An 11,393-nucleotide genomic window follows, 5' to 3' on the forward strand; every position below is an offset into this window, starting at 1 on the left:
TTTCCCAAGCTTCATAGAGGGATTCACCATCTTTTGTTTGAAGGTTTGAACATCCACTCTCAGCTTGCTCAGCTTTTGAGGAGGAAAGAATTTATCTAAGAATGCAGTGACAAGCTTATCCCATGAGTCCAGGCTATCCTTGGGTTGTGAATCCAACCATACTCTAGCTCTGTCTCTTACAGCAAAAGGGAAAAGCAAGAGTCTGTAGACTTCAGGATTAACTCCATTTGTCTTTACAGTGTCACAGATCTGCAAGAACTCAGTTAAAAACTGATAAGGATCTTCAGATGGAAGTCCATAAAACTTGCAGTTTTGTTGCATTAAAGCAACTAGTTGAGGCTTAAGCTCAAAGTTATTGGCTCCAATGGCAGGAATGGAGATGCTTCTTCCATCAAACTTGGACGTTGGCTTTGTGAAGTCACCAAGCATTCTCCTTGCATTATTATTATTATTTTCTTCTGCCATCTCTTTCTCTTGTTCGAAAATTTCTAAGAGGTTGCTTCTGGATTGTTGTAATTTAGCTTCTCTTAATTTTCTTTATTTATTCTTTTTACTTTAATAATCCAAGGTAATGGCTCCCAAGATTTGGTGCACAGAACCTGGTCCAAAATCAACTTCACAGTTTGTTTCAACAAGAGTGCCTTTATCCCTGTTCCTGCTCATATGAAAGAGAAGAAAACAAGAAAAGAAAGAGGAATCCTCTATGTCACAGTATAGAGATTCCTTTATGTTAGTAGAAGAAGAAAGGGGTAGGAGAAGAGGGGTAGACAAAGAATGTAATGTAATGGAAGAAACACAACTGTGAGGATGGCAGAGATGTGAGATGAAGAGAGGTGAAGAGAAGTGTTAGTAATTAAATAATTAAATAGAAGAAGAAAAGAGGAGAATTCGAAAATAATTTTTGAAAAAGTGGTTAGTGATTTTCGAAAATTACAATTAAAATTTAAACATGAAACAATTAATTAATTAAAAAGAATTTTTGAAAAAGAGAGAGATATTTTCGAAAATAGAAGAGGGAAAAGTAGTTAGGTGGTTTTGAAAAAGATAAGAAACAAACAAAAAGTTAGTTAGTTGATTGAAAAAGATTTAAAATCAAAATTGAAAAAGATAAGAAGATAAGAAGTTAGATAAGATATTTTGAAATCAAATTTTGAAAAAGATAAAATTTTTGAAAAAGATAAGATAAAGATAAAATAAAAGTTTTAAGAAAAAGATATTTTGAAAAAGATTTAATTTTTAAAATTACTTAGCTAACAAGAAACTACAAGATAAGATTTTAGAACTTAAAGATTGAACCTTTCTTAACAAGAAAGTAACAAACTTCAAATTTTTGAACCAATCACATTAATTGTTAGCTAATTTTCGAAAATTAGATGTAAAGATAAGAAAAAGATTTTGAAAATATTTTGAAAATAAATTTTGAAAATTTTCGAAAATAATAAAAAAAATGAAAAAGATATGATTTTTGAAAAAGATTTTGAAAAGATAAGATTTTTTAAAATTGAAATTTTGACTTGCCTTGTAAGAAACAACTAATTTTGAAAATTTTTGATCAAGTCAACCCAAAATTTCGAAATTTTGGAGAGAAATAAGGAAAAGATATTTTTGATTTTTAAATTTTTAAAGAAAAACACAAAAATGACCCAAGACATGAAAATTTTGGATCAAGACACAAGATGCATGCAAGAATGCTATGAATGTCAAGATGAACACCAAGAACACTTTGAAGATCATGATGAACATTGATGAGCGGATAATTTGTATGCTTTTTGGCATTATTTTTAGTATGTTTTTAGTATCTTTTAGTTAGTTTTTAGTATATTTTTATTAGTTTTTAGTTAAAATTCACTTTTCTGGACTTTACTATGAGTTTGTGTGTTTTTCTGTGATTTCAGGTATTTTCTGGCTGAAATTGAGGGACCTGAGCAAAAATCTGATCCAGAGACTCAAAAGGACTGCAGATGCTGTTGGATTCTGACCTCCCTGCACTCGAAGTGGATTTTCTGGAGCTACAGAAGCCCAATTGGCGCGCTCTCAACGGTGTTGGAAAGTAGACATCCTGGGCTTTCCAGCAATATATAATAGTCCATACTTTGCCCAAGATTTGATGGCCTAAACCGGCGTTCAAAGTCACCTCAAGAAATTCCAGCGTTAAACGCCGGAACTGGCACCTAATTGGGAGTTAAACGCCCAAACTGGCACTAAAGCTGGCGTTTAACTCCAAGGAGAGTCTCTACACGAAAAAAGCTTCATTGCTCAGCCCAAGCACACACCAAGTGGGCCCGGAAGTGGATTTTTATGTCATTTACTCATCTATGTACTAGTTTTCTATAAGTAGGACCTTTTACTATTGTAAAAGGAGAGACTTTGGGTAGCTATCTTTGTTTTATGCTATCTTAGGCCTTTGGAGGCTGGCCATTCGGCCATGCCTAGACCTTATGCTTATGTATTTTCAACGGTGGAGTTTCTACACACCATAGATTAAGGTGTGGAGCTCTGCTGTACCTCGAGTATTAATGCAATTACTATTGTTCTTCCATTCAATTCCGCTTGTTCTTTATCCAAGATATCACTTGTTCTTCAACATGATGAAGGTGATGATTGACGCCCATCACCATTCTCACTCATGAACAAGGTGACTGACAACCATTCTTGTTCTACAAGCATCTGAGGCTTAGTGAATATCTCTTGGATTCTTTAATCGGAATCTTCGTGGTATAGGCAGGACTTGATGGCAGCATTCAAGAGAATCCGGAAGGTCTAACCTTGTCTGTGGTATTCTGAGTAGGATTCAATGATTGAATGACTGTGACGTGCTTCAAACCTGTAACCTACTGGGCGTTAGTGACAGACGCAAAAGAGGGATTCTATTCCGGTAGGGGAGGGAACCAAACCGGTGATTGGCAGTACTGTGACAGAGTGCGTGCATTAGCTTTCACTGCGCGGATGGGAGGTAGCTGCTGACAACAGTGAAACCCTACACGAGCTTGCCATGGAAAGGAGTAAGAAGGATTGGATGAAGGCAGTAGGAAAGCAGAGAGACGGAAGGGAAGGCATCTTCATACACTTGTCTGAAGCTCTTACACCAATGATATGCATAAGTATCACTATCTTTATCTTTTATATTATTTTTGTTCATCATCATATATATTTGAGTTTGCCTGACTAAGATTTACAAGATGACCATAGCTTGCTTCAATGCTAACAATCTCCGTGGGATCGACCCTTACTCACGTAAGGTATTACTTGGACGACCCAGTGCACTTGCTGGTTAGTTGTGCGAAGTTGTGTAATGCCATGGAATTGAGCTACCAAGTTTTTGGAGTTCATGACCGGGGATTATGAGAGTTGTGAAAAGTATTGTTCACAATTTCGCGCACCAAGTTTTTGGCGCCGTTGCCGGGGATTGTTCAAGTTTTGAGCAAGCTTTTGGTAACAATGCCTGGGATTGTTCTAGTTTGGACAACTGACGGTTCATCTTGTTGCTTAGATTAGGTATTTATTTTTTCGAAATTCTTGAAGATGAATTCTAGAGTTTCATGATGATTTGTTGAAATCTGGCTGGCTGAGAAGCCATGTCTAATTTCATTGGACCGAGGTTTCAACTCATCACCACAAGAGCTTGTTGATTTTCATCAATTTTGCTTTTGGAGCAGTGATCTGCTAAGGCTTGGCTGACCTTTGGTCATGTCTAGTGTTTTGGACCGAAGCTTTCTTTGAAAGCTTGGCTGGCTGTGAAGCCATGTCTAATTCCTGGACCGGAGTCTTAGACTAGCAATGCACTGATTCCTGGAATTCTCATTAAGAATTTTGATACCTTTTTCCACTTAATTTTTGAAAAACACAAAAAAAAAATTTTTTACAAAATCATAAAAACCAAAAAGATATTTGCTGTTTCTTGCTTAAGTTCAGTGTCTCATCTTAAGTTTGGTGTCAATTACATGCATTCATTCATGTGTCTTAAAGATCTTCAAGTAATTCTTGATGATTTCTTACTCTGATCTTTGAATTCTTTTGGCTTGAGTATTTATGTGTCTCATATAGTGTCAGTAGTACACAAACTGCTAAGTTTGGTGTCTTGCATGCATTGTTATTTGATTCTTGTTGCATTTTGATTATTAAAAAAAAAATCCAAAAATATTTTTAATTTGTGTCTTTTCAAGTCAATAATACAAAGAATTGAAGATTCAGAACATACTGCAGAGGAATTATACAGAAAAAGCTGAGCATCCAAAAATGCCCAGTGAAGAAGGCAGACTGGCGTTTAAACGCCAGCCAGGGTACCTGGTTGGGCGTTTAACGCCCAAAAAGGTAGCATTTTGGGCGTTAAACGCCAGAATGTATACCATTCTGGGCGTTTAACGCCAGGATGGTGCTAGGGGGAAGATTTTGTTTTCAAATCAATTTTTTTTCAAGTTTTCAAAGTTTTTCAAAACCAAATCTTTTTCAAATCATATCTTTTCAATCAAATGTTTTCAAAATCAATTTCTTTCCTTTTTCAAAGATACTTACTAACAATTAATGATTTGATTGAACGTTTTTTGCCTTTTCTATTAAGGAAGGTTTTATGTTTGAATCATATCTTTTCTTGTTAGGCAAGTCATCAATTTTTAAAATCACATCTTTTCAAATTGTTTTCAAATCATATCCTTTAAAATTGTTTTCAAATCATATCTTCTCAATCACATCTTTTTAAAACCATAACTTTTCAATCAAATCTTTTTAATTTCTAATTTCAAAATCTTTTTCAAAAATCACTTGATTTCTTTTTCACTTTTGATTTTCGAAAATTACCAATCAAATTTTCAAAATGTTTTCAAAATCTTTTAATTGAATTTTCGAAAGTTCTCTTCCCTCCTTCCCACATCCTTCTATTTATGGAGTACTACTCCTTCTTAATGCAAAATTTGAACTCTAACTACTAAAGTTCGAATTCTTCTTCTCCTTCTTCTTTCTATTTCTCTTTTCCTCTGACACTTCAAGGAATCTCTATACTGTGACATAGAGGATTCCACATTTTCTTGTTCTCTTCTCTTTCATATGAGCAGGAGCAGAGACAAAGGCATTCTTGTTGAAGCTGATCCTGAACCTGAAAGGACCTTGAAGAGAAAGCTAAGAGAGGCCAAAGCACAACTCTCTTTAGAGGACCTGACCGAATTCTTCAAGGAAGAAGAACCCATGGCAGCCGAAAACAACAACAATGCCAACAATGCAAGGAAGGTGCTGGGTGACTTTACTGCACCTACTCCTGATTTCTATGGGAGAAGCATCTCTATCCCTGCCATTGGAGCAAACAACTTTGAGCTTAAGCCTCAATTAGTTTCTCTAATGCAACAGAATTGCAAGTTCCATGGACTTCCAATGGAAGATCCTCATCAGTTCTTAGCTGAATTCTTGCAAATCTGTGACACAGTCAAGACTAATGGGGTTAACCCTGAGGTCTACAGACTGATGCTATTCCCTTTTGCTGTAAGAGACAGAGCTAGAATATGGTTGGATTCTCAACCTAAAGAAAGCCTGGACTCTTGGGAAAAGCTAGTCAATGCCTTCTTGGCAAAGTTCTTTCCACCACAAAGATGGAGTAAGCTTAGAGTGGAAGTCCAAACCTTCAGACAGAAGGATGGAGAATCCCTCTATGAAGCTTGGGAAAGATACAAACAATTAATCAAAAGATGTCCTTCAGACATGCTTTCTGAATGGAGCATCATAGGTATTCTCTATGATGGTCTCTCTGAACTATCCAAGATGTCTTTGGATAGCTCTGCTGGAGGATCTCTTCATCTGAAGAAGACGCCTGCAGAAGCTCAAGAATTGATTGAAATGGTTGCAAATAACCAATTCATGTACACTTCTGAAAGGAATCCTGTGAACAATGGGACTAGTCAGAAGAAAGGAGTTCTTGAGATTGACGCTCTGAATGCCATATTGGCTCAGAACAAGATATTGACTCAACAAGTCAATTTGATTTCTCAAAGTCTGTCTGGAATGCAAAATGCACCAAACAGTACTAAGGATGCTTCATCTGAGGAAGAAGCTTATGATCCTGAGAACCTTCAATGGAAGAGGTGAATTACCTAGGAGAACCCTATGGAAACACCTATAATTCTTCATGGAGAAATCACCCAAATTTCTCATGGAAGAATCAAGAGAGACCTCAACAAGGTTTCAATAACAATAATGGTGGAAGAAACGGTTTAGCAATAGCAAGCCTTTTCCATCATCTTCTCAGCAACAGACAGAGAGTTCTAAGCAGAATACTTCTGACTTAGCAACAATGGTCTCTGATCTAATAAAGACCACTCAAAGTTTCATGAATGAAACAAGGTCCTCCATCAGAAATTTGGAAGGACAAGTGGGACAGCTGAGCAAGAAAATTACTGAACTCCTCCTAGTACTCTTCCAAGTAATACAGAAGAAAATCCAAAAGGAGAGTGCAAAGCCATAGACATGGCCGAATATGGAGAGGAAAGAGAGGAGGAGGACGCCACTAAGGAAGACCTCAGTGGGCGTGTACCAATCTCCTCTGAGTTCCTCAATGAGGAACCATGGGAATCTGAGGCTCAAAATGAGACCATAGAGATTCCATTGGACTTACTTCTGCCATTCATGAGCTCTGATGAGTATTCTTCCTCTGAAGAGGATGAGTATGTCACTGAAGAGCAAGTGCTAAATACCTTGGAGCAATCATGAAGCTAAATGACAAGTTATTTGGAAATGACTTGGGAGGAAGAACCACCTTTGCTCACCAAAGAACTGGATGACTTGTCTAGGCAGAAACTGCCTCTAAAGAGGCAAGATCCAGGGAAGTTTTCTATACCTGTACCATAGGCACCATGACTTCAAGAAGGCCTTGTGTGACTTAGGGTCAAGTGTAACCTCATGCCCTCTCTGTAATGGAGAAATTAGGGATCTTGAGGTGCAAGCTGCAAGAATCTCATTAGAGATGGCAGACAATTCAAGAAAACAAGCTCATGGACTTGTAGAGAATGTTTTGGTGAAGATTGAAGACCATTACATCCCTACTGATTTCATAGTCCTAGAGACTGGGAAGTGCATGGATGAATCCATCATCCTTGGCAGACCCTTCCTAGCCACAGCAAAGGCTGTGATTGATGTTGATAGAGGAGAGTTAATCATTCAAGTGAATGAAGAATCCTTGGTGTTTAAGGCCCAAGGACATCCCTCTATCATCATGGAGAGGAAGCATGAAGAGCTTCTCTCAAAACAGAGCCAAGCAGAGCCCCCACAGTCAAACTCTAAGTTTGGTGTTGGGAGGCCACAACCAAACTCTAAGTTTGGTGTTGAACCCCCACATTCAAACTCTAAGTTTGGTGTTGGGAGGTTCCAACACGGTTCTGAGTATTTCTGAGGCTCCATGAGAGTCCTCTGTCAAGCTAATGACATTAAAGAAGCGCTTGTTGGGAGGTGTTCCGAGGGTAACCTGAAACTGTAGGTCGATCTCGGATGAGATCTTCTGTGCTGGTCGGAGCTGTTGTGTCCGACTTGTTGATGGTGGTCGGAGCCGCCGCGTCCGACTTGTAGATGGTGGCCAGAGCTGCCGCGTCCGACTTGTTGGACTGGTTGCACTGCTGATCCTTCGTCACCGGAGGGTGGGGGGTACCTGCAAGAGACTCCGATGCTTAAGTTAGCATGGGTATTAAACAGGTCTTATGTAGAATCAGAGTATGAGTTATACCTGGGTGCCCCAGTGTATTTATAATGGTGAGAAGTGACCTTCTTAGATAAGATAAGTTAGTTATCTTATCTTATCTTATCTTTGGGTGAGGTCAGCTTATCTTCAACGGAACCGCCTTTATCTTTCGGCTGCCTTTGGATTGGGCTGTGTTCCTTCGTTTGGGCCTTCTTGGGCCTCTGTGGCATTTTGGCCAAGCTCTTTGAGAAGAGGTCGGATATTGGCCGAGCTCTTTAAGAAGAGGTCGGATATTGGCCGAGCTCTTTAAGAAGAAGTTGGATATTGGCCGAGCTCTTTAAGAAGAAGTCGGATATTGGCCGAGCTCTTTAAGAAGAGGTCGGATAGCCTGACCTGAAGAGGTCGGTTGGCTTGTTGCTAAACATCCCAGGTCGGACATCTTGACCCAGGGTATGAACAGGAGGCAACCCAATGTTTTATAGCTAACTATTTTTTTTTGTTATTTTATCTTTTTTGTAGGATGATGATCATAAGAAGTCACAAAAACAATGAAAAAAGCAAAAACAGAATGAAAAAAACAGGAAGAAAAACAGCACACCCTGGAGGAGAAGAAGCTGGCGTTCAAACGCCAGTAATGCTAGCTGTTGGGCGTTTAACGCCCAGTCTGGCACCATTCTGGGCGTTTAACGCCAGAAAGGGGCACCAGACTGGCGTTAAACGCCAGTAAAGGGCAACAACCTGGCGTTAAACGCCAGGAATGGGCACCAGCCGGCGTTTAACGCCAGAAATAGCTCAAAACGTGATTTGAGCAACATTTGGTGCAGGGATGACTTTTCCTTGACACCACAGGATCTGTGGACCCCACAGGACCCCACCATCACTCTCTCTTCTTCCCCATTCACCAATCACCTCAATACCTCTTCCCCAAACCCTTCACCTATCAAATCCCATCTTTCTCTTCACCACTCACATCCATCCTTCATAAATCCCCACCAACCTCACCCTTCAAATTCAAACCACTTTCCTCCCAAACCACCCATCATGGCCGAACCATTATCTCTCCTAAATACCCTTCTTCAACCCATTTTCACACAACCTAAACACCCCTTCTTCCCTTCTTGCCGAACACACCACCTTCCCCCTTCCTCATTCTTCTTTTCTACTCTCTTCTTCGATTCCTCTCAAGGGTGCATCAAGTCCACTTCTATGAAGTTTGGCCTTGAAGAGGTGATCCCCGAAGTCCCCTTTTCACTCAAAAGGGTGAATATCCGGAGATCTGCCATGAGATCCGAAGAAGAGGTTGGGAAGTACTCACCAACCCCATTCAACAAGTCGGAATCTTGATGGTTCAAGAGTTCTATGCCAATGCATGGATCACAGAACCATGACCAAAGTATGAACCCGGATCCAAAGAATTACCTCACTATGGTTCGGGGAAATACTTGGATTTTAGTCCGGAAAGTGTGAGGGTGGGTTCAACTTGCCTATGATGCAAGGAGATGAGCATCCTTACACTAGAAGGGTCACTTTGATCAAAGGTTGGACCAAGTCCTCACAATCATATGTGAAGAGGGCGCACAATGGAAGCAAGATTCAAGAGGAAAGCCGTTCAATTGAGAAGGCATGACCTCAAGCCCGTGGCTAGAGGATGGTTAGAGTTCATACAACGCTCAATCATTCCCACTAGCAACCGGTCCATTCCCACTAGCAACCGGTCCGAAGTTACCATAGCCGGGCTATCATGATCCATAGCATCAGATTGAGAAGAAATAGAAGTTCATGAGGTTATAGCCAAGAACTCTACAAGGTGGCGGACAAGACCTCCACTTTGGCAAGGTTAGCCTTTCCTCATCTCATCTGTCACCTCTGTTATTCAGTTGGAGTTGACATAGAGGGAGATACTCCCATTGATGAGGACAAGCCCATCACCAAGAAAAGGATGGAGTACACAAGAGACCTCTCTCACCATGAGATCCCTGAGATTCCTCAAGGGATGCACTTTTCTCCACAAAATTATTGGGAGCATTAAACACCTCCCTAGAGAGTTGAGTTCCAACATGGGACAACTAAGGGTGGAGCATCAAGAACACTCCATTCTCCTCCATGAAATTAGAGAAGACCAAAGAATCATGAGGGAGGAGCAACAAAGACAAGGAAGAGACATTGAGGAGCTCAAGCACTCCATAGGATCTTCAAGAGCAAGAAAGAGCCGCCATCACTAAGGTGGACCCATTCCTTGATTTCCTTGTTCTTTATTCTTCTATTTTTCGAATTTTATGCTTATGTTTATCCATGTTTGTGTCTTGTGATCATTAGTGTCTTAGTGTCTATGCCTTAAAGTTATGAATGTCCTATGAATCCATCACCTTTCTTGAATAAAAACGTGCTTAATTGAAAAAGAAAAAAATTGCATGAATTCTGAATTTTATAGTAGTTTAATTAATTGATGTGGTGGCAACACTTTTGTTCTCTGAATGTATGCTTGAACAGTGCATATGTCTTTTGAATTTGTGGTTCATGAATTGGCTCTGAAAGAATGATGAAAAAGGAGACATGTTACTGAGGATCTGAAAAAATCATTAAAAATGATTCTTGAAGCAAGAAAAAAGGAAAGCAACGAAAAGTAGAAAAAAAAAAACCGAAAAAAAAAGAGAGAAAGAAAGAAGAAAGAAAAGAAAGAAATAAAGTTGTGATCCAAGGCATAAGAGTGTGCTTAAGAACCCTGGACACCTCTAATTGGGGACTTTAGCAAAGCTGAGTCACAATCTGAAAAGGTTCACCCAATTATGTGTCTGTGGCATGTATGTATCCGGTGGTAATACTGGAAGACAGAGTGCTTTGGGCCACAGCCAAGACTCAATAAATAGCTATGTTCAAGAATCATCATACTTTACTAGAGAATCATTAACACTATCTGGATTCTAAGTTCCTAAAGAAGCCAATCATTCTGAATTACAAAGGATAGAGTGAGATGCCAAAACTATTCAGAGACAAAAGCTAAAAGCCCCGCTCATCTAATTAATATGATCTTCATAGATGTTTTGAGTTCATTGCATATTCTCTTCCTTTTATCTTATTTGATTTTTAGTTGCTTGGGGACAAGCAACAATTTAAGTTTGGTGTTGTGATGAGCGGATAATTTGTATGCTTTTTGGGATTGTTTTTAGTATGTTTTTAGTATCTTTTAGTTAGTTTTAGTATATTTTTAGTTTTAGTTTTTTAGTTAAAATTCACTTTTCTGGACTTTACTATGAGTTGTGTGTTTTTCTGTGATTTCAAGTATTTCTGGCTGAAATTGAGGGACCTGAGCAAAAATCTGATCCAGAGACTCAAAAGGACTGCAGATGCTGTTGGATTCTGACCTCCCTGCACTCGAAGTGGATTTTCTGGAGCTACAGAAGCCCAATTGGCGCGCTCTCAACGGTGTTGGAAGTAGACATCCTGGGCTTTCCAGCATATATAATAGTCCATACTTTGCCCAGATTTGATGGCCCAAACCGGCGTTCAAAGTCACCTCAAGAAATTCCAGCGTTAAACGCCGGAACTGGCACCTAATTGGGAGTTAAACGCCCAAACTGGCACTAAAGCTGGCGTTTAACTCCAAGGAGAGTCTCTACACAAAAAAGCTTCATTGCTCAGCCCAAGCACACACCAAGTGGGCCCGGAAGTGGATTTTATGTCATTTACTCATCTATGTACTAGTTTTCTATAAGTAGGACCTTTTACTATGTAAAAGGAGAGA

At 39.4% G+C, this 11,393-nt stretch overlaps 1 non-coding gene across 1 annotated transcript; it reads right to left on the bottom strand.

The window, feature by feature from the left end:
* Nucleotides 1–5,583: 5,583 nt before the first annotated feature.
* LOC130977379 (small nucleolar RNA R71) lies at nt 5,584–5,691 on the bottom strand. The gene has a single exon (XR_009085072.1). It is a non-coding gene; the product is annotated as a small nucleolar RNA R71 (small nucleolar RNA).
* Between the last annotated feature and the right edge of the window lie 5,702 nt (nt 5,692–11,393).

Source organism: Arachis stenosperma, chromosome 4 (genome assembly GCF_014773155.1).
Source record: "Arachis stenosperma cultivar V10309 chromosome 4, arast.V10309.gnm1.PFL2, whole genome shotgun sequence".
Lineage (NCBI taxonomy): Eukaryota > Viridiplantae > Streptophyta > Magnoliopsida > Fabales > Fabaceae > Arachis > Arachis stenosperma.